General features: G+C 37.2%; 2 pseudogenes; one reads left to right on the top strand and one right to left on the bottom strand.

The window, feature by feature from the left end:
- Positions 1–8323: 8323 nt before the first annotated feature.
- On the bottom strand, positions 8324–9133 carry LOC136142054 (small ribosomal subunit protein uS2-like; annotated as a pseudogene).
- Positions 9134–9176: 43 nt separating this feature from the next.
- LOC136142055 (protein Mis18-beta pseudogene) lies at positions 9177–23454 on the top strand (annotated as a pseudogene).
- Positions 23455–23528: the final 74 nt, after the last annotated feature.

A 23528-nucleotide genomic window follows, 5' to 3' on the forward strand; every position in this document is an offset into this window, starting at 1 on the left:
CTGCGTGTCCGGAGCCTGTGCTCCGCAACGGGAGAGGCCACAACAGTGAGAGGCCCGCGTACCGCAAAAAAAAAAAAAAAAAAAAAAAAAAAAAAAAAAAAAAGAGCTATAAAGATTTAGATAAAATAGGCATGTTCTTTAAAAATATCTCCTCACCTTACCACATATAAAATATATCTATCAGAAAAGGTATAGTAACATTTCTGTTTAATCTATTAAAACATGCCACCTATTTAAATGAGTCATTAGTACAAGCTTGTCAGGTAGAAGATATCAATTTAAACACCACAAAAGAAAACGAGTGCCTCCATTAACATGACATTCAAATTAGTAGATGAACTACAGAGACAAAGAAAAACCATCAGAAATGCAGAGAAGAAAAATTATGACCTTGTGCTTGCTTCTTTTAACATCAACAGATTTTTTTTAAATGGATTTAAGTTGAACTTGATTCATGTATTCAACTTGTGCTTGAAAATATTTTATCTAGAATAATGAAGGCTTTTTTCCAACCTAATTCCCTTAATCTATGTCAGCTTCACTTATAATCTAACCTGACGAAGACGTGTTATTTCCCTAAATATACCTTATATTATCCTCTTAAAATTTATCCTTAACATCATTTGATATATATAATACATGGGAGGTAAATGCATAATAATGTGGTTCAGAAGCACATTTCCATTTCTGAAACAGTAATTTTTAGGATGACACGAGGAAAATAGTATCAAATAAAATATAAATCTTCAACAAAAGCCCCCCTTTTCTTCCCCCGCCAATTTCTAAGACTACACTCAAAATCAATGGTAACTCTTTTTGAGAGGCATTAGATCAATGATTTTAAGAATGTGAGTCAGACAAAAATGGGTAAAAAAAATTTGACTTTATGTTATATTTGCTATATGACCTTTGACAAGTCTTTTCCACATTTCATCATTTATCTACATAACTGTACTTTTAAAAATATTAAATGAGTTAATTTATATAAACTGCTTAGCAGTGTGCCTAGTATGCAGAAAATGTTTAATAAATAGTAGCTAGTAGTACTATCATCTTATTATCAATAATCACTGTATTCCTATAGTTCTTTACCTTTATTTTCATTTAACTTATAATATTCTGAGATGCCTTTGATTACACTCACTTATAACACTTTTATCACAGATTCTATGTGAGGGGATTTTTAATATTGAATCAGGCTGTGGTATTTTGCTTTTTTTGAAAGGGTGTGTTGAGATATGTAGAAAAGACAAATGAGAACATTAAAAAGGTACATTTTAAGTAGTTTATTTCTTGACGATACATTCAGAGCACAGGAAAATCTATTCTTTCATATGCATTCTTTTGAAACCTCTTGCCCAGAGAGACTGCAGGATCATTCATCATTTCCTACTGTTTCTACATCCATCACATCTTTTTCCTCTGCTTTCCATATGACCTCCTTAGCTTTTCTGATTGTAGTAGCAAGCAGAACTAATCATGAATAAATTCAGATTTGGGACAAAGGAGAAGCACAGTGGTCAGATTTGACCTTAGTTCTCTACAGCCCATGGCCTTCAGGTTATTCTTATCTATCATGAGAAAGAGCTTATTACATCTCAGCTGTGTACAGGCTAGGATGGGCACTAGAGAGAGCAAGTTAAATGGGCATGAACTGCTAGCTGACAGGCATCTTTAGGTGTTGATTATGTAGCATTTATCAAATGTCTCTTTTGCTGTCTCTGTCAAAACAAAATTATGGATTCAATTAAATTGTAAGTGCAGTTTTAGTGTCAAATTTAAAACATTGTTTATATAGGGTTGTTTTCTTTATATTTATCCTTAATTTTTTCTTTAACTGAAGAATTATGAGATAATACTCAAGATTTGCAAATGCTATTTAAACCCCCAAAACAAAACAAAGTCAATTCCCTCATAAAATAATAAAGAAGGAAAGAGAAAAAAAAAGGACTTTTGCATAGATTAATGCACTGGGTCACAAAATTATAAAGGCAGTGATTTATTGATGATCTCTGGAAAATCCCCAAATTTAAGGATCAGACAGAGGAAGAGAATCCAGAACATAAGCCAGAGACGGAGTGATCATAATGGGCAGAGGAGAGACAGGAGTATGGAGGCCTAGGATATTAATTTTCTACTGCTTTCTTGAAAATATTTTTTTTTTGTTGTAAGAGCACTTAATAGAAGATCTACTCTTTTGGCAAAACTTTAAGCATTCAAATGCTGTGTGACAAGCTACCACAAATTTAGCAGCTTAAAACAACACCCATTTATTCCATCACCATTATGTTGGTCAGAAGTCCAGTCAGGCACACGATTTCACAGCCTAATATCAAAGTATCAGCCATGTTCGTCTATTATGTGGAGACTCTGGGGAAGAATCTGTGTACAAGCCTATTCAAGTTGTTGGCAGAATTCAGTTCTCTATATAGCTGTAGGACTGAAGCCCATATTTTCTTGCTCACTGTTGGCCAGAGGCCTCTCTCATCAACTTAAGGTTGCCCACATTCCTTTCACACATTCTCCCCTACTCTCCATTCCATCTTAAACAAGCTTTGGTGAGGTGATTCCTTCTCACACTTTGAATCTCTCTGACTTCCCCTTCTTCAACTATCTGGAGAAAATTCTATTTTAAAGGGCTCATTTGATTCAGTTAGGCCCACCTAGATAATCTCTATATTTTAAGGTCAACTGACTTGAGACTTTGATTACATCTGTGAGATCCCTTCACAACAATCCCTAGGTTGTTGTTTGATTGAATAGTCAAGTGGGAGGAATCTAGGGGTAGAGGCATCTTTAGAATTTTGCTGACCACATCCAATAACCAAAGAAAAAAGATTTTAAGAACAGATGGAGGCTTCCCTGGTGGTGCAGTGGTTAAGAATCCGCCTGCCAATGCAGGGGACCCAGGTTCAAGCCCTGGTCCGGGAAGATCCCACCTGCCGCAGAGCAACTAAGCCCATGTGCCACAACTACCAAGCCTGTACTCTAGAGCCCACGAGCCACAACTACTGAACCCATATGCCACAACTACTAAAGCCTGTGCGCCTAGAGCCCGTGCTCCACAATAAGAGAAGCCACTGTAATGAGAAGCCCACGTACCACAACGAAGAGCAGCCCCCACTTACTGCAACTAGAGAAAGCCCACACACAGCAACGAAGACCCAACACAGCCAAAAATAAATAAATAAAATAAATAAATTTTTAAAAAAAGAACAGATGGGAGTAGGGGATTAAGAGATACAGACTACTATATTAGGTATAAAATAAGCTACAAGGATATATCCTACAACATGGGGAATATAGCCAATATTTTATAAAAACTATAGATGGAGTATAACCTTTAAAAATTGTGAATCGCTATATTGTACACCTGTAACTTATATAGTATTGTACATCAACTATACTTCAATTTTAAAAAAGGAAAAAAGAACAAATGGATAAACAAAGTATGAGTAGCTATGTCAGGCTAAAGAAGGTCAAGTACTAAGAAAAAGACACTGTATTGTTAATCTGGTGGAGCATGGCAACTTTTGAGTGAGCTAATCTGGCAGAATGATAAGGTTGAAGAGAGTATTGGAAGAGTGATGAAACTGCAAGGAAATGAAGATTGAATGGGTGGTTGAAAAGCATAGACACTAAATATAGCATAGTAAAGAAGAAATACAAATCACTTCCTAGATACATTTAGAGTTAACACTGAAGAACTGCAAAGATGAATAGAAAAAATTTAAATGCACTTAGAAAAGACAGATTACTAGAGAGAAATGAGAGTTAAACTCACAAAAACAAAACAAAACAAATGAAAAACAAATTAAAAACTCAATAACGAAAGCCAGAGAGAAGAATATTATTTTCAAATTGGTGATGAAAAAAATTATCAACCTAATAGTGTATGCCTAGCAAAGCTGTCTTTAAATAAGGAAAGGAAAACAAAAACATTTTAAGATACATGAAAATGGAGAGATTTTACCATAAATAAGCCTGCACTGAGGGAACTTCTAAAGGATCTGATGAAAATGCTTAACAGTGGGGAAAATAAAAGATTAAAATGTAGGCATATCTAACCAGTATTTTCCATATAAAATAAGAATAATAACAACAATAGCAACAAAAAGTCTAATATGTGGAGCTCAAAAAAGGGCAGATACTGGGCTTCCCTGGCGGCGCAGTGGTTGAGAGTCTGCTTGCCGATGCAGGGGACATGGGTTCGTGCCCCGGTCCGGAAAGATCTCACATGCCGCGGAGCGGCTGGGCCCGTGAGCCATGGCCGCGGAGCCTGCGCGCCCGGAGCCTGTGCTCCCGGAGCCTGTGCTCCGCAACGGGAGAGGCCGCAACAGTGAGAGGCCTGCATACCGCAAAAAAAAAAAAGGGCAGATACTTAACACAATAAAACACATGTCAAAACTGGGATGATAAAAGTTAACGAGTTCTAAGGTTTTTGCATTGGTCAGTAGGTGTTTGAGTTATTAACTTTAGACTGTATTAAATAAATATTCAGGATAAAATATCAACTATACCTTGTAAAATAAAATTGCTGTAATTTTCTTTCAAAACCAAGAGAAGGAAAAATGATATGTGAAAGAAAACAAACATAGCTCAATCAATCCCCACATAAACAAACCAAAAAACCAAGAAAGGAGAGAAGAAGCAACTCAGAGAAAATAAAACAAATATAAAAGGAAAAGTAAATTTTATAGAAACTAATCCAGGCATTATCAGTATTAATTATCCCTGCTGTCACATATAAACTCTATATGGCTAGAAGCCCACACACCACACGTGCCTGGAGTAGTGGTTATTGGGGAAAACCCATGGAAATAGGAGCAATAACACATGTGTAAGTCCTCTGTTGCCCACTGAATTCTAGGACAATGAAGAAATATTTCAGGGTATACCTCAGACTCTGGAAGAAGTTCCTCACACATGAACTGTGCAGCCTTTAAGCATCATTAATCCATGGGAAGCATTAGTCCCTCCCATGTTTAGATCAGGAACCAGGCTACAATAGCAATTTGATAAGGCAGAACCTGGACTCCAGCCCTGCCCTGCAATCTCAGCATTCATGGTAGGTAGGTAGCATTATCTGTCCCTTCTGCTTCAAGCCATGTGATTATAGCGATATAATATATCAATGCAGCAGCAAGATTTGACACGTTCCCTTCATATGATCAGAGGCTGAGATCCAAACCTTATTATGTACCAGGAATTATTTTCTTAGTCACCAGGCCATAACTCATCTCCACAGAGCTTAACAGGAGTATATGAACTCAACTTTTGTTTCTCAGGATCAACCTGCAGGAGACCAGTCTGGGACAAGTTAACCCTTACTTCTCAAGAATATATGAACTAAGCTTATTAATTAAGACGTATATTTTCAGGATATACAAAGATATCAAATTTCTGCTATATGCTCTTTACAATATATGCACCTAAAACCCAAAGCCAAGTAAAGATTAAAATTTAAATAATTAATAAATATATACCAAGAAAACACTAATGAAATTACAGTTGAGCCACTTATACTAATATCAGAAAAAATAAACCTAAGCAGGATAGATTTAGTATATATTAAATATATATTTATATATAGAAAAGTGTCAATTCTCTAAGAACATATTAAAACACTAATTCCTGTACAGGGTAAAATACTCTTACAATATGTGAAGTAAAAGTGGCCAGAACTACAAGTTGAAATAGACAAACCCAACAACATATGAGATTTCAACATAACTATCTCAGTTTCTGGCAAGTCAAGCAGAGAAAATAGTAAGATATAGAAATTTGAATCACAAAATGTGAACACACTTTACTTAGTGGCCATAGGCAGAACTCTGCAGCAAAAAATGGAGAATAACTTAGGTATATACTATACATTTAGAAAAATGGACACCTGATCCATAAAGCAAGGCTCGAAAATATCAAAGAAGCAGTATCATACAGACTATTTTTGAATAACTCATTGATCAAAAGAGAAATAATATTGTTTTTTAAAATATTCAGAACTAACCAATAATAAAATGCTGTATATAAAAAAATGACATACATTGTAGACCATGAGAATTTTTTAAAATATCAGATATCTAGGGCTTCTCTGGTGGCGCAGTGGTTAGGAGTCTGCCTGCCAATGCGGGGGACACGGGTTCGAGCCTGGTCCAGGAAGATCCCACATGCCACAGAGCAACTAGGCCCATGTACCTCAACTACTGAGCCTGCGCCCCTAGAGCCCGCGAGCCACAACTACTGAGCCCGTGCACCTAGAGCCCGTGCTCTGCAACAAGAGAAGCCACCACAATGAGAGGCCCGTGCACCGCAATGAAGAGTAGCCCATGCTCTCTGCAACTAGAGAAAAAAAAGGGCCCACGCGTAGCAACGAAGACCCAATGCAGCCAAAACTAAATAAATAAAACAAATAATTTTTTTTAAAAATCAGATATCTAAAGGCTACAATAAAATTGTATTAAAACAAAATATGGGTGAATTCCTTTATTATCTAGAAAAGGGTAAAAAAAAGTCTTACTGTGATCCAAAATCTAGAAGCAAAAAGGGAAATTCTTGATAAATTTGATTACATTAAAAATGTGCAGGCTTCCCTGGTGGCGCAGTGGTTGAGAGTCCACCTGCCAATGCAGGGGACAGGGGTTCGTGCCCCGGTCCGGGAAGATCCCACATGCCGCGGAGCGGCTAGGCCGGTGAGCCAAGGCTACTGAGCCTGTGCGTCCGAAGCCTGTGCTCCGCAGTGGGAGAGGCCACGACAGTAGGAGGCCCGCGTACCGGAAAAAAAAAAAAAAAAAAAAAAATTTGCATCTTATATCACATATAGAGGGCAAATATTGCTATTATATAAAGAACTTCTAAAAAAGAAAAAGAAAAAGTCCCAATACTTTAAAGAAAAAAATAGGCAAATGATATGGAAAACAGTTCATGGAAAAAGAACCAGCAATGGCCCTTAATCATATGAAGTGATCAGATATATAATACATGTATAATAAGAGAAATACAAAATTGGAACTACACTGAGGTATCATTTCTAACCTTGGCAAAAACAGAACACTTTGACAACATACTCTGTTGTTAAGGTCATGAGAAACAATCACTTTCATACATTGCTAATGGAACAAAACCATACCAGCTCTAAGAATTTGATATTAGTAAATTATTAATTAGCAAAATTACACATGCATTTACTCTCTGACCCAGAAATCCCACTTCTAGGAATCTATTCCTAAGATACACTCACAGAAATATACAATGACTTATGCAAAAAGCTACTAATTTTCCTACTAATTGCAAAAGCAAAACAGCTGTAAAAAAGAAAAAGAATGAAAGAAATACGTTACACCTTTTGGGGTACCTTTTCGGTAACAAAGGTGTGGGAATTCATACACTCATACACATGTACATACATATTTGCTAATATTTTCCAAAAACAATGGAAGGATAAACCAAAAATTAATTAAAAGAAATAGTAAACTTAGGGAAGAAGACAAAAGAGAGGTAGTGGGAAGAACTAAGATAAAAACTAGATATTTTCTAATGTGCCTTGTTTTATAGTTTTGACCTTAGCACCTTCTTCATTTTTTATATACGTGAAAAATAACATTAAATGAAATAAAAAAGTGAAGCAATCCCTAAAATAAAAACAAATTGAAACTCACTAATACTACTTTATATCAAATTTGTGGCATAATGGCAAAGATACTTATCTCAATGAATTTTAAAGTAGAATGTTGACTTTATATACCTAAGTGGGACCAAAAATAAAGATCACAAAACCTTAAGTCGCAGCTAGTGGTCCTATTATTAAGTTTGATTTGGGGATAATTCTAAAATCCTTATAAAAATACACACATACTCCACCACACACAGAGTAGATTAAACCATATATGTAATTATATTACTAGGAACCAAGATTTTCAGTATAAAAGACAAGATAAACATACAAATCAGACATGTGAAACAGAATCCTATAATCTCCATTTAAATTTGGGAAATCAGTATTATGAAATTAGAATTTACTGATTTACTTACTTTTTTAGAAACATTCTTTTTTCGTCAACTTTGTATTGCCGTTTTTTTTGTGGTACGCGGGCCTCTCACTGTTGTGGCGTCTCCCGTTGCGGAGCACAGGCTCCGGACGCGCAGGTTCCGCGGCCATGGCTCACGGGCCCAGCCGCTCCGCGGCATGTGGGATCTTACCGGACCGGGGCACAAACCCGTGTCCCTTGCATCGGCAGGCGGACTCTCAACCACTGCGCCACCAAGGAAGCCCCGTATTGCCTTTTTCTGTTCAAAAGCCCGTGGAAGAACAGCTTAACACCACTCAGTTATCATCCTCACCAAGGAAATGCTGAATAGGCACAGAGGGCACCTGCGTGCCCTCAGACTAGGCTGCGACCTTGGGTTTAGTAACAGTAAACTCAGGAACTGGAGAGGTCCATTCACCCTGAAATTCCTCCTCAGTCACAGCCTTTCCAGCAGCACCCTACCCTTCCTTTTCAATCTCCTCAGGATCTCTGTGGAAGTAGAGATTACGCACGACCTCCCGTGAGTTCTCGCGAGAGGTGTGGCACGCATGCACAGAACCTCCGGGCCTAGCAGCCACCACAGCCGACCCACTGAGGCGGCTCAATTGTTGCTGCGAGGGGTGGCAATGTCCACATAGCACAGAGGAGAATTTGTGTTACGCAGAACGAGAGTAGACAAGTTAACTTAAGACGCCTCTGTGAGAGGCTGGCAGTCAGCCCTGGGATCAGTAACCAGCAAAAGTCGAGGCTCCCGGAACGCCGCCTGGATCTGATTAGTGAAGCTTCCAGGAGTGAAGTGGCCATTAATAGAACTGGCCCTAGTGACAGACAGCTACAACTTTCAGTGTAGCCCGCTGGCCAATACTCCTGAAGGATATGACGCCAATATCAGCCGGATTTTCACTGGCAACAATGGCATGAGCTGACAGCAGAATCTTCTCCCAGGTTCTTTTCATACTTATGATGTAGATGACCCCACTTTTCTTTTTGTAGATATACTGTTCCATTTGGAAGTCAAGGTTGGTGCCACCTAAGTAGGTTCCTGCAGCAAGGAATTTAAGTACAGCCTCCTCCTTCATTTGCAGTATGTCAAGGACTTCGAACATTCTGAAAGTTTGCCTTTCTGACAGGAACTGAAGACTATACCGTATGGACTCCCCTCCAGGTAGTGTGGAAAGGTAAAATTTATTTTTCTCCATGTAAAATAAATAAAATACATGTGTTTTAGCTCTCTACTGAAATGCCCAAGAAGCTGTGAAAACCCAGTAGAAATTGCAAACCTACCACCCAGATATAATCTCCAAATATTAGTTTCCACTTACAAGAATTACCAGGGCTCCTTAAAAATATATCTGTGACCAGCAGTATCCAAGGAGAGCCTGATCATCTTGTCATTTCTGAAATCCTGTGCCTAGACTCTATCACAGACTATAAAAGAACACAGGAGGCAACTTGAAGGGACTCCCATTAGCCAAAGATGGGACCATTTGAGCTTCAAAAAGAAGAACAAATACTGAAATATATCAAATCTATTAAAATTGATAATTACACTTAATATCCTAATTATACTTAATCACCCATTCTTCATCATTGAGATCTTACTTAGGCAACCAGCTCATTATTCAGGAAATTCATACAAAATAATCAATAGGAATTGCACAGCCCTACTTATAAAATATTCTTGCCACAATAATATAAGATAAAATAAACTAAATCAATTGGACATCTAGATCTAACTAACAGTTACATGAAATTTTGACAAATAGGAAGAAAAAAACATGAGAATTTCAAAAACACAATATAGACAGAATAGTATATGAACAATAGAATAAACCAAATATAGAAGTAAGGAGTTAATAAACGTAAGATTGGAAATTTATGAGATTCAAAACAAATACAAAATAAAGAGAATCAACAAGACAGAAATTGATTATTTTAAAAAGATAACGGACAGATACTGGCAAAATTAATCAGGAAGAACAGCAGTACATATAAACAATATAAGGGGAAAAGGATATAAGCAGAGGTAAAACTGAGATTACAAAGAGAGAACAATGAAAAATTTTATGACAATAAGATTGAATATTTAGACAAAATAGTTTCCTAGAAACTAAGTTATAAAAATTGACTCAAAAACATTGTCTTATAACAAATAAATTGAATCAGTATTTTAAAATGTAAAACAATAACAAACACCAGGCCTAAGGTTTTCAGGAAAATTCTACCAATTGCAAAAAGAAGATAAATATAATCTTAAAAACACATTTCCAAAGAAGGGGGGGGGAAAAAAAGAAATAGATTACTCCACAATTCGTTTAATGATGAAAATATAAGCTCAATAGCAAAACATGACCATGGCAGACAGAAAAAGAAATTGGAGACAAAAGCACTTATTAACATAAATGCAAAGATCCTAGACAAAATATTAGCAAATTTAACCCAGCAGTGTATAAAAAACGTACTACATCATGACCAGTTGGGCTATTTAGAACTTTTCAAGATTGAGTTGTGTTTTCCTAATGGTACTCTTACCTGCCATATTGAGAAAAGACTGACATGGAGAAGAGGCAGAAGGTGGGAGAACAGTTAGGAGCAGTGTTGCCAGATGAAATTTTTATCAGCTAAATCTGGCAACTCTAGCTAAGAGTTTATTGCAATAATTGAAATGAGATGTGTTGTTGGCTTGTACCAGGATGGTGGCAAGGCAGATGGTGAGCAGTGATCAGATTCTGGAAACATGTTAATGTTAAATTCAATAGACCTTTTTGATGGTTTGGATATGGCTTATTTTCCATCTTTCTATCATCACTTGCCCCACACTGTTCTAGGCCGTTATCCTCCCTTACTGCAGTTCTGAAACAGCCTCCTAATTGCTCTGTTGCCTCAAGGCCTGTCCTTCTACAGTTCCAATTTCCAGTCTAAGTAATATTTTGAAATATGCAAATCTGATTATTAACTACCTAAGTCCCTTCAATGACTTACTTTTCCTTTTGGATAATGTCTGACTCCTAGAAATCGGTGACGTTCACTCCACAAGGCTGTGACTTCCACTATGCAACCTCCACCTTCCGTCTGGCTAAGTCCTGTTCATTCTCTAGTTCTTAACCTAAATGTGGCATTCTCAGGAAGACCATCACTAAGACAGGTTTTGTTCCATTGCCATAGGTTCCCATAAAATTCTAGTTTCTCCTACCCTATGGATGAATGTTATCATTCATCAAGCTACATTATAACCATTTATTTAACTGGATGTTTTCTCAACTGTTTTGTAACTTTGAGGAGGAGAGAATTTTAAGTATTTTATTTATTATCGTATCCCTAGACCTTGAAGAATGTTTGACACAGAGTACATAATCAATAAATATTTCAAATGAATGATTAATAAATTAGCTAATTATGTATTTGCATTTCATATTTGCACAAGGATTAGTAAGACCTCCAAAATAACAAATGGTGTGCTTCATAACAGCACACTAAGTGGTGTTCATTATTATATTTGCTAAAAATAACTCCATAGAATGAGTTTTTAACTTAAAGCATTCATTTAATATATGTCATAAACATAATTATGACAGTGCATATTTTGACATTTTACTTTTAAAATAATTACTTCAGTCTTGGATTAACTAGAACTTCGTTTGTAGGACGTGAAAGTTAAGTGAACTTTTCTTTCTACATGTTTTATTTCACTACGTATCAATAAGATGACTGAAAACCATAGACACATCAGAGAACATTTCTTTCTCTTACTATAACCAATAGTGAAAGATAAGGAGGTGACACTAAACTGGAAGTCAATGAGACACAAGAATTATTTTTTAAAGGGGGAAACATATTTAAAACTTTGGGGAAGGATTAATAGTCTAAGTGTGTATGTCCTTGGTAAAATAAACTTCACACCACAAAATAAAGAATTAATAACAAACTGGAAATGGGAACTCATGGCCCTTTTAAAAGTAGTTTCTTTCCTAGTTTTAGCTAGAATTTGACCCAGCATTAATCCCATCCTATCTACCAGACTTACTCATGTGGAAAAATCTGACATGCAGCCCCCAACGCCCAGAACTTATTTTTTTAGTGCCTTTTCTTCTGCCTTCGTAAAATGGACTAGCACTTCCTGGGTAATAGCTGATCCTGTGACCTGGAACATATGGCTGCCCAAAAGTGAGGAGGATTTCAAAGATGACTTGGATAGTACAAGGACAAATGAGCTCAGTTAAAAAAGGATTCTCATTGTCTAAATTTTGACAATGTATGTGTAACAGAGAAAATACTACTGTAATTATTTGGAACAAGTTGAGTAAGTGAATGAAAGCATAAGTCTTTAGTTATAATCATAAAAGGAAAGTTTAGTATGAAGTTTAAAAACAAGAAAGTTATAAGTGAAAGGTGATATTGTAATTTTTATTTAATTTATTGTTTAATTTTAATGATAAGGGAGAGTAATGTATATAACATTCTTTTTCCTGTTAACTAATTATATTTTTAGGAAGAGTAAAGTTGTACCTTTCTCAATATTTGTTATGTTTAGGAAAATTAAGACCCTACAGAAACAAGTTGATTATAATTGGTAGTCTCCCACCATATACAGGAAGAAAGAAATTTCAACTGGTTTTTGTAAGATGAAGAATGAACCAAATACCATATTCTTCATTGACCAAGACATGAAATCTCTGAATGAGGACACTAAATATAACTAGATGATGATAAGGCTTACTTACCTCCAGTAATGATAACAGACCAGACCAATATACAATATTTAATAGATAGCAAGGTATAGAGCATTGGAAAAGTGAGAGTGAAAGCAGATTATTCTGGGAAAGCTGACCCCATACAGGATACCAAAACTTAAGAGCAAAGTCTTAAGTTTAGTATTACTTAAGCCTTATTATTAAAATAAAGGGATCAAGACCTACAATTTGAATTACATTAAGGGGCATATCTATATCCCACACCCCATTCAAGAAATAATTAGTTGATATCCAGAACCTACAACTTTGACTGGTCTTCTTGACATTTGGATTGTTTCCAACCTAAATACCAAGATGACCATAGCTGTGAACTTCCCAAGTCTAGTTGGTGAGACAGAATTACTCTGTTTTATTAGAACAACTTCCTAAAATTAAAAATCTCCATCAAAAGTGTATAAAAATTTTAAATATTTGAATATAATTTGCCAAAATTTCACTCAGAAAGTCTGTACTAATATATACCATAAATAGTAGTGTATGAGAATGATTTTCCCATGTATATTTATAGCCAAGACAACTGCTTGTCTCCCCAATTTCTATTCCCTCCTTCTTTACTAACAGAAAGCGCATTTCATTCTAGATTGCAATGTGCCCATCCCAAAACTAAATTTCCCAGTGCCATTGTGCCCAAGAGTGAACAACAAGATGAAGCATAAATTAGGTAAGTCTTCTGGATATTCTCCATCCTTCCTGGAATAAGGACATGAGGTTAGGGCTACAGCAGGAATCTTGAAACCAGAGAACCTGATCATCAAAATCACTTGCTAAGGAACTACCAAACTAGCCCTGTATTGCATATACATAACTTATTTTAGGTGAGAAAGAAAGAAACCTTTATCGTATTAAAGCCATTTATTATTTGTATTCTCATAAGGAATCCTGTTTTAAAAATATGTTTACAAAAATATTTATTCTTAATTTAATTTTAACTTCTTTTGGGGCTTAGTACCAGTTCCTCTTTACCAGGCTTATATATTTGTGAGCTCTTTTCTCTGTCTTAACTGGTTCAAAAGTTTGTAATGACTCACAGACTTGTATCTCTGAGAACTCTCCTCAGAGATCCAGACCTAACTGCTTTCTTGAAATTTCAGGTTTTTATTTATATTTCAAAGGATACTCACATTTAAAAATTCCCCATACTGTACATATAACCTCCCCAACGCTGACCCACCTCTTTTAACATATTTTATCTTAATGAAAAGCATTAATGTCCACTAAATTGCACACATAAAAGACCTAGTTTTCAGGCTGTTACATATTCAAGATGTCCACTTTTCCCATCTCCATTACCACCATTCTTATTCACTATCTCTGGAGGTCCACAAATAAAATAGTGCTATAGATAGTTTCCCTCTAACCAAATTGTCCAAATCATCCCCTTTTAATCTATTCAATCCTTTGACTAGTATGAACTTCCAAAAATGTGTCTGAAAATATCCCTCCTATACACACAAAACACTCTCTCTCTCTCTCTCTCTCTCTCTCTCTCTCTCTCTCTCTCTCTGTCTCTCTCACCTTAAATCAATCAATGGAGGCAGAGTCAAGATGGTGGTGTGGGAAGATGCAGAGTTAGCATCTCCCCACAACTAGGGTGCCTGCTGGCCTCTGGTGGGGAACTCTGATGCCCAAGGACACGGGAGGAACCCCAGAGTGAACCAGTAGGATGTAGGGGGACTGAGTGGGGAGTGGGCACTAATCCCATTCATGAGGGTTCTACCTTCATGACCTAATTACATCCCAAAGGCCCCGTCACCAAATACCATCACATTGGTGATGGGGATTTCAACTTTTGAATTTTGGAGGGACACAAACTTTTAGTCCATAGCATTCCCTGTTTTGGTCATAAATAATTTCCAAATACTGATCAGAAAAAAATGTTGGCCTCATTAGAGTTTAGACTGATTATTTTCACAGAACCAATAAGTGGTGTTAAATAACTATATAAGCTTCTTAGATCATATAGTATTTAACAGATACTGAGGCAAAACTATTAGCTTTTTTTAAAATTGAAGTATAGTTGCTGTACAATATTATGTAAGTTACAGGTGTACAATAGAGTGATTCAGTTTTTAAAGGTTATACTCCATTTATAGTTACTATAAGATGTTGGCTATATTCTCCATGATATACAATACAATATATCCTTATAGCTTATTTTATACCTTGTAGTTTGTACCTCTTAATCCCCTACCTCTATATTGCCCCTCCCCCACCCCCTCCCCACTGGTAACCACTAGTTTATTCTCTATATCTGTGAGTCTGCTTAAAACTATTAGCTTTTGTTTGTAAATTTTATTAAAGAATCCAAGATTGGACCATTTAAAAGAATCTATAAAGTCTAGGCTAGGAAGTTAAGGCTAAGAAAATCTCTCCCCTAGATTTTATTGTAGTACCCATAGAATTAGTAAATTCTTCTCTTTTCAAGGTCCCCCAAATATGCTAAGGTTCCTGGCCTGCCAGAAAGTGACTTTATTTGTCACTTGTGAGGCTGGAGCCCTATAAGCCAAGTACCAGACCAGTTTCCTGTGATAGTTTTGTAGGCACTGGTATCTTTGTTCTTTAACATTGGGCTTGCTGTATCCAACTAAAAGTGATTCATTCTCAAATATAACACTGTAGTATGTTTTTGGTTGAACAATCAACTTTTTTCTAACTTGAGTTAAAATGGAGGCTGATTCTTACTGAAATAATGAAAATAACTATTGGCCTGAAATCAATAGATAGCCAAATACTTCTCCAGTAAAGATGGGTTTATTCAAGACCAGCAGGGAATTGCATTTTGGGGTCTACAACCAAGTCCCCCTGCATGGCAAGGGGAGGAGAATGCTTTTATAGAGTGGAAAAGGAAGTTGGGAGGACTATAATAAACAAAGAGTCCAAGGCTTTTCAGTGGCTGAGTACTTGCCAGGGAAGAACAGGACTTTCTTCCTCCTGTTGGGCTCTGCTATCCTTGCAGGGTGTGAGAATTCCTCCTTCTGGTCCCCCAACTCTATTAATTGAGGTTTCTGTTTTTAAATTTTTTACATTTCCCCATTTTGATCAAGATCTTTCTCTGAAAGCATTCCTGATCAAGAGTCAGGTTTTCTAGTTTCAGTGGCTTTTTGCCCCGTAATTCCAGGAAAAATCTTTCCTGGCTGTAGCGTCTCACACTGGAGGGAGTGTGTACAGATTGGAAACCTATTAAGGTCATGTTTGAGTAATGAGGAGTGGGAGGGAGAACTCTCAGGCACTTTTTATGTAAAGTCCATATGTTACCAAGATCATAAACACTGGAGATCATCTGAGTGTTATGTCATCATCAAAGGTTTGGTAACAAACTTCTGACAAGCCTGGCCTGGATATCTTGAGAAAGCTGTTTCATCAGATGTCATCTGCTCCAATTCTGGGAAATCTTTACTTTCAGGTCACCAGATGATATGCAGGTCCAGTCAGGGTCCGGAACTTTTTTTAAGTGTGCCACACGAATCCAAGAGTCTGTTCCTTGGAGTTTTGCGACACAAGGGTTGGTCGCAACCCTGATTGCGTACCTGATAGGGGCCTATCCATAGTACCTGATAGGGGCCTATCCATTGAGGTTAAAGGGAGTTCTTTTGGAAGTATCTTTTCCAATAGACAAAACCTCCAGGTTTCACAGTACGGTGCTTAAGGTGTTCATCTCCTGAGGGCGCACTGTGAAAAGATTACTCTACCAAAACATGGTAATTTTTAGTAGAAGCAATTAAATCATTGAAATATTGTAGTATCTCTCCTCTTATCGGCTGTGGGTCAAAAGCAGGAGCCAAGTGGGACTTCCCTGGCAGTCCAGTGGTTAAGAATCTGTGCTTCCACTGCAGGGGGCATGGGTTTGATCCCTGGTTGGGGAACTAAGATCCCGCATGCCTGCCCAGTGCAGCAAAAAAAAAAAAAAAAGCAGGAGCCAAGTGCATTGGGTATCCTGTGACTCTCTCAAAGAGTTTATGAGTTCCAAAAGGGGTGGATCTGAGATTTAGAAAGACTAATGGCAATGCTTTTGGCCAAGGTATTTGGAGGGCCTCTACAAATTTTGCCAAGTGAGTCTTAATAATGCTATTAGTGTGTTCTATTACATCAGAGGATTGAGGGTGGTAAGCACAGTGAAAGTTTTGTAAAACTGGCCGAACAGCACAGACTTGTTGAAGCATCTGGCCAGTAAAATGGGTTCCTTGATTACTTTGAATTTCAAGAAGAGTTCTTCCAGGTAGGGTTAATCCTTCCCAAAAGGACTTCAGCCATAGAAAAGGCAGTAGCCTATCTGCAAGGGAAGGCTTCGGTCCAGTCCTGAACATAGGGGTCAGTTTTAATTTTATTTCCACGGGAAGTATGGAAGCCATGTTATTTCCACAATATTCCAAAATCATGAACTACTCTGAAAGCATATCTACTATGAGTATAACTATTGTCAGTTTCTTCCTTAGCTAAAGTACAAGACCCTGTAAGAGCATATAATTCAGCCTGTTGGGCCAAAGTGGCCACAGGTAAAGATGCTGCCTCAGCAACCTCAAAAGGAGTTGCAGTAGCCTACACAGCACAATATTTGCCATTGTTACCTTTTAAATAAGACCATCAGTGAACCATGAGAAGTAAATGTTACCCAGTGGAATTTTCTGTAGGTCATTACAAGGAATCAGGAGGTGGTCTGTCAGCATTAAGCAGTCGTGAGGGATTTCATTGGTGTTGTAAGGTTATTGCAATGTACAAGAGTTACGGAGGGGCAGTTAACAAAAGGACTTCATAGGAGGTGAAGTGGCTGCCCAAGAAATGTTGAATGTGATGAGAATTCAGGAGAATTTCTACAGCATGAGATACAAAAATGGTTAAAGGAGATCCCAGAACAATTTTCTCAGTTGCCTTAATAAAAAGGAAAGGGGCAGTAATGGCTCTAAGGCAAGGGGCATATCCACAGGTTCCAGTGGCTGGCTATAATACCCTATGGGTCCCTGTGCTTTTTGGTGAGAAGCCCAAGGAAAAGGGACTCTGATAATTGAGATGCCCAAGGGCAGGTTCATCAAACTCTCCCTTAATGCCTTAAAAACTATGTCATCTGGTTTGTCCCATAAAATTGGGTTTGAGTTGTTACTGTTGAGTAAAGCATATAGGCGTTTGGCCGTAAGAGAGAAATTTGGAATCCAGTTTTGGCAATAACCAACTAGTCTGAATAAACCTTACAGTTGGCACTTAGTTTCAGGTTTTGGGAAGCTTAGGACATCATGAAGTCTATTTGGATCTTGGTGTAGCCCTTGTTTTGATATTAGATACCCTAAATATCAAAGCAGAGTTTGGGCAAACTGCATTTTTTCTTTGATGACCTTATGTCCCTTTAAGGCTAAAAGCCTTAGCAAGTGGATGCTGTCTTCCTGTGAAGAGGCTTAAGAAGGAGAGCAAGGAAGCAAATCATCCATATATTGCAACAAAGTAGAGCCTCTAGGGAAGTTTATGTCATCCAGATCAGCCTTCAGGATTTGATGGAAATAAGGACTCTCAGTAAAACCCTGAGGCATTACTCTCCAGGTGAATTGTTTTTCTTCTTTTGAAGGCAAAAGGGTATTGGCTAGCTTCATCTACTGGGATACTAAAGAATGCATTGCTTAAGTCCATTACAGTAAAGAATTTACTTCTGGTGGGAATGGATGATAGTAACAACAGAGTTAGTAACAACAGGGTTAGAAACAAAATGTGGAGTGATAACAGTGTTTATTGCTTGGGGTTCCAGGACAAACCACACCCAATTATGGACATTGATACTCTAAATTGCCTTTGGTCAGGCGAGTCCATTTAGTTAGAAATGCACATGAGGAAGGGCCATGGTTTTTAAACATGAAATCAGCTGGAGTTGGGGGGAGGGTTTCAAGATATTTAGATAATTAGGAGTGCCTTCTCAGAGGTTTTTCCTCTGGAGTAAAGATCAATCTTCAAACAGCTCAAACGGCTCAATTCACACAGCTTTCAAGCCAATCCCAGCCAGTTTTAAGGAGACAGCCCTGTCCTGGAGGACCTGGCCTTTTTTAGCCAGTCCCCAGAAGACAGCCCTTCCAAAGGAATAGGCCAAAGTCTGAAAAACTGGTATAGTTTTATTCAAAGCAGCCCCTTCCCAAAGGAACTAGGCCAAAGGCATTTTCAGCCAGCTTTGATTGAAACAGTCTGATCTCAAGATAAGAGCGAAGTATCAAACTTAAGTACTTGCATACAGAACAAGGCCTTAACCAGAAACCTTTAAATAGATCCCAAATAAAGCCTGGAGAGCATCAAACACAAAGAGAACATGAGCTCTGATCCAGGAGAAAGACATACCTTCAAACTCCAGGGTCAGCGAGAAAAGCAATGAGTGACAATGGGCTCAGTTGTGGGTACTGCACCTTGTGCTCACCAGGCCTGGAACCACTGGGAGTCTTCAGTGGTCCCCACATGGGCCACCAAAACGTTGACCTGAAATCAATAGATTGCCACATATTTCTCCAGCAAATATAGAACTATTCAGGATCAGCAGAGAATTGCAATTCAGAGTCTACAACCATGGTGAGCCCCAGACAAGTCCCCCTGCAGGGTGAAGGAATAAAAACACTTTTACAGAGAGGAAAAGGAAGTTGGGAGGGCTATAGTAAACAAAAAGTTCAGGGCTTTTCATTGGCTGAGTCCTTGCCAGGAAAGAAGAGGACTCTCTTCTTCCTGTTGGGCTGGGCTATCCTTGCTGGGCATGAGAGCTCCCCGTTCTGGTCTCCCAATTCTATTTAATTAAGGTTTCTCTTTATTAATTTTTTTTGTATAACTATTACCAGAAAAAAAAAATAAGAAAACTCATTAAGAATATTTGTTTGCGAACTATAAGACTTCATTGGAAATTAGATTCCATTTTTAAATGCTTCATTTCCATTTATAAAAGCATAATCTAAATTGAGGGTAAGAGATCTGGAAGGAAGAAAAAGTGAGTTATTATATATTCATCAGTCAATAGAGCATTAAAACGACATAAAAAATATTGCAAACAAATAACTGCTATTAAAATTTTCCCATCAGTTTATTTAGTCCAATGTAATTAATTCTTGTTCCCCTGGATCTCAAATCAGCAGTCTGCTTCCCTGAAGTCATCTTGTTATGAAATAAAATAGTCCTGGAAAGCTTGACTCAGTCCTCTGGTATAGTTGGAAAGGTTTCTAAGTGATACCAGATTAACAATCTTCAGCCAAAAGTCTATTCTTTGATGTCTTCTTTGATGTACTAGTTAAGATATCTGGTAGAGTCCTTTTCTTGAGACACAGAGACTGACCTTCTTTGTTGAAAACATGAGTTCTAACTCATGTTTTAAGTAAGAATCAGAGAAAAGCAAAGTTCACCTGTATATGAGAGTAAATGGCTGTTGTTAATTTATTACAGTAATCAATAATATCAAAATGGAAAAGAGCCGTTGGAGTGTACAACACAGAACTATTTCATAAGATTTTCATCCCTTTTCCCTTGGGGGTATGAACCAGATATTATGAATAGTGAGCACATTGACAAATACCCTTAAATTTTACTATTAAAAGCATTTTACATGTATAAAATTAACCTAGGTAAGGATGAGCTCCTCTAATCTTTTTAATTATTATTCTCATTCATCTCTTATAATAGTATTGAGCTAATTAATAAATATGGAGCAGACCAAATAAACCTACCTAAGTATTTATAGTATCTTTTTTTCTTAATAAGGAGAAAGAAAAAATCTTTGTGATTTTCTAGGGCACACTGGGAAATCTAAAAGATATTTTCAGGTATAAAGTTATCTTAATTTTTTTGAATTAAGGGTCTGATCTTGAGAAGACAAAATCAAAATAGTTATCAAAGGAGATTTAAGTACTTGATTAAGATGAAATGACAGGCACCTGAGAAACAATATTTGCTTATCTATTTAATCAAAGTGACAATATTTTTAAATAAATATAGAAAAAGGTTACATGGTTCTAAGAAATTTTAGCTCTTTCAAAAATGTTCTGTTATTTTTTTTAAAATCTATCACAGAAGTTAGCAAACCATGATCCATAGGTCTGGTCGTGAATTCATGGGTAGAGTTTATAAGCTAAGAATAGTTTTTACATTTTTTAATGTTGAAAAAAATTAAAATAGTAATAACATTTTGTGACATGTGAAAGTTATATGAAATTTCAATGCTCATAAATAAAGCTTTATTGAACATGTCCATACTTAATAATATTTAAACATATTTATGGCTACTTTCCCACTACAGTGACAAAGTAGTTGTGACAGATCTTACAGTCCTTATAATCTGAGAAGATTAAAATCTTTATCATCTGACCCTTTACAGAAAAAAAATTGCTTACTCCTGTTATAAAGCTCAATAAATTCAACACAGAGCAGTGAAATTTTTCTGGTTGAGATACTGAATCTCTGCTTTCTGAGCAGATTACACACAGAGTAACCTTTTTAATACTCCTTGTTAAGACTAAAAACTTCAAGATCAATTTTCATCTTAACAAAGAGAAAACCAAATAAGATTCATGAGCTCCTTTCTTTATAAATCATCTTGCGAGTAAGCCCATCAACATTGAGCAAAGTTTGTCAAAATGTTAATACATTTCAGTGTTTCTTTTCAGCTCCATTATTTGCAGTTATTATAAGCCAAGACTAAATTTTTTTCCTGCAAATATTCTGCAACTTTCTATGTCTATTCAGGTTATGTCTTTTATTAACCTCTTTCACATTTTGAAGCAAATACCTTGTTTTACAAACTACTCTCATTTTTTTAATAAAACACATCCCATTACCTTGTATACACAGTTGTGCTTTTCTGCTATTGTTAATTTAGTAGAGTCTAAGTTACCCACAGAAACTGTATCCTTTAACCAACTGAACTAACTTCTTTTTCACAAAGAAAACATCTGTCATGCAAAACAAGTAGCAGATGAGCAAAGCTCATGCGTCTACATAAGAATCTTTGAAATCACGTTCAGACCTCTATACTACTTTGTACATAATTACAGTTCACATAAAAGCTTTGTCAGGGCTTCCCTGGTGGCGCAGTGGTTGAGAGTCCACCCGCCAGTGCAGGGGACACAGGTTCGTGCCCCGGTCCGGGAAGATCCCACATGCTGCGGAGCGGCTGGGCCCGTGAGCCATGGCCGCTGAGCCTGCGCGTCCCGAGCCTGGGCTCTGCAACAGGAGAGGCCACAACAGTGAGAGGCCCACGTATCGCCAAAAAAAAAAAAAAAAAAAAAGCTTTGTCAGAATTATGAACACATAGTTTAAAATTTTTCACAATCCTAATCAGTGTATAGAACTAAATTTGCTTATCTGATCAATAGGCCAATATAAAAAGTTTATGAAGCTCAGAATTACCAGTCTCTTCCTGAAAAAACAAACCTAAATATAATAAAAAATAAAATTCATTGATTACATTATATTTAACACTTATAAAAATTAGAGAAAAGGCATATAGCTGTTCTGAAACCAGTCTAATTTGTAAAAAGATTCACTTTGAATATATGAACTTGGGTTTCTATATAAAGATGCTCAGGGCTTCCCTGGTGGCATAGTGGTTGAGAGTCCGCCTGCCGATGCAGGGGACATGGGTTCGTGCCCCGGTCCGGGAGGATCCCACGTGCCACGGAGCGGCTGGACCCATGAGCCATGGCCGCTGAACCTGCACGTCCGGAGCCTGTGCTCCGCAACGGGAGAGGCCACAACAGTGAGAGGCCCACGTATCGCAAAAAAAAAAAAAAAGATGCTCAAAATTTCTGTAAGAAAAGTTTTTTTTCTCTTCAAAGGCTAGCACATCTAAAGTTTCAGTTTCTTTTTTTTCTGTAAATCTTTGGAACTGCTAGATATAGAGAAGCATTTATAAATCTCTATAAATCCATTAACATAAAGCTCCATTAATTTTGAAGACTGTATAATCTAATTCATTCACCTGCCAGAGGTAGGAAAATATTTCAAATCACAAAAGGCTTTTCTCAATTATACACTCCAGTACTGAGAGAGCTTACAGCTTCATTTCTTTACCTCAACTATAAGTCAAAAATAAACATAGAAACATAAAAAAATTACCTCTTCAGATATCAAAAGACTTTTCGGTGCTATGCTAAGTTGCTACAGGGTGACTTTTGTGATAGCAGGGCTAAGAAAGCAATTATTGACCCTTCTTTTATAAATTTCTTGGAGTAGGACAAGGAGGTGGTGAAGAGGTCCCCATTCCTAGATCCTGCAGGACTAGGGCTGAAGAGCCAAGACGCTGGCTGCAGCTCAAGAAGTATCAGAGAACATCTTTGAGAAACACCCTTACATTGGGCATTGAAGGCTGACTCAGAGGCAGCACCTATAATCTTTTATTCTGTAATTCCTGAGGGGTTCCCATTGATTTCCATTTTTTATTCCACTGATGCTTCCTTGGCTGCTCTGAGAGGTTACGTCTGCATTACTTCTGGTATGCCAGTTCTTAAAAACAAAAGCCATAGTGAGTATAGCTGAGATGGAGAAGCACAACGGACCTCTCTACCAGAAAAGATTGCAGGCCTAAAATAGAAGATAGGGCTCACACATACTTGCTTAAACTCACTAATAAGGATTCTGAAAAGGAAATGACTCTTGATCAGTCCAGGACTAATCCAGAATCCAGAATGAAGAGTTTAATATCAAATTCTGCCTTTATTGTGATACTCAAAGACAGGTGATGCTAGATTATTTCTCAAGAATGATTAGCTTCAAGAATATGGGAAAAAGCAGTTTATTAAACTTATCTCTAGAC

This window comes from Phocoena phocoena, chromosome X (genome assembly GCF_963924675.1).
Source record: "Phocoena phocoena chromosome X, mPhoPho1.1, whole genome shotgun sequence".
In the NCBI taxonomy this organism is placed as follows: domain Eukaryota; kingdom Metazoa; phylum Chordata; class Mammalia; order Artiodactyla; family Phocoenidae; genus Phocoena; species Phocoena phocoena.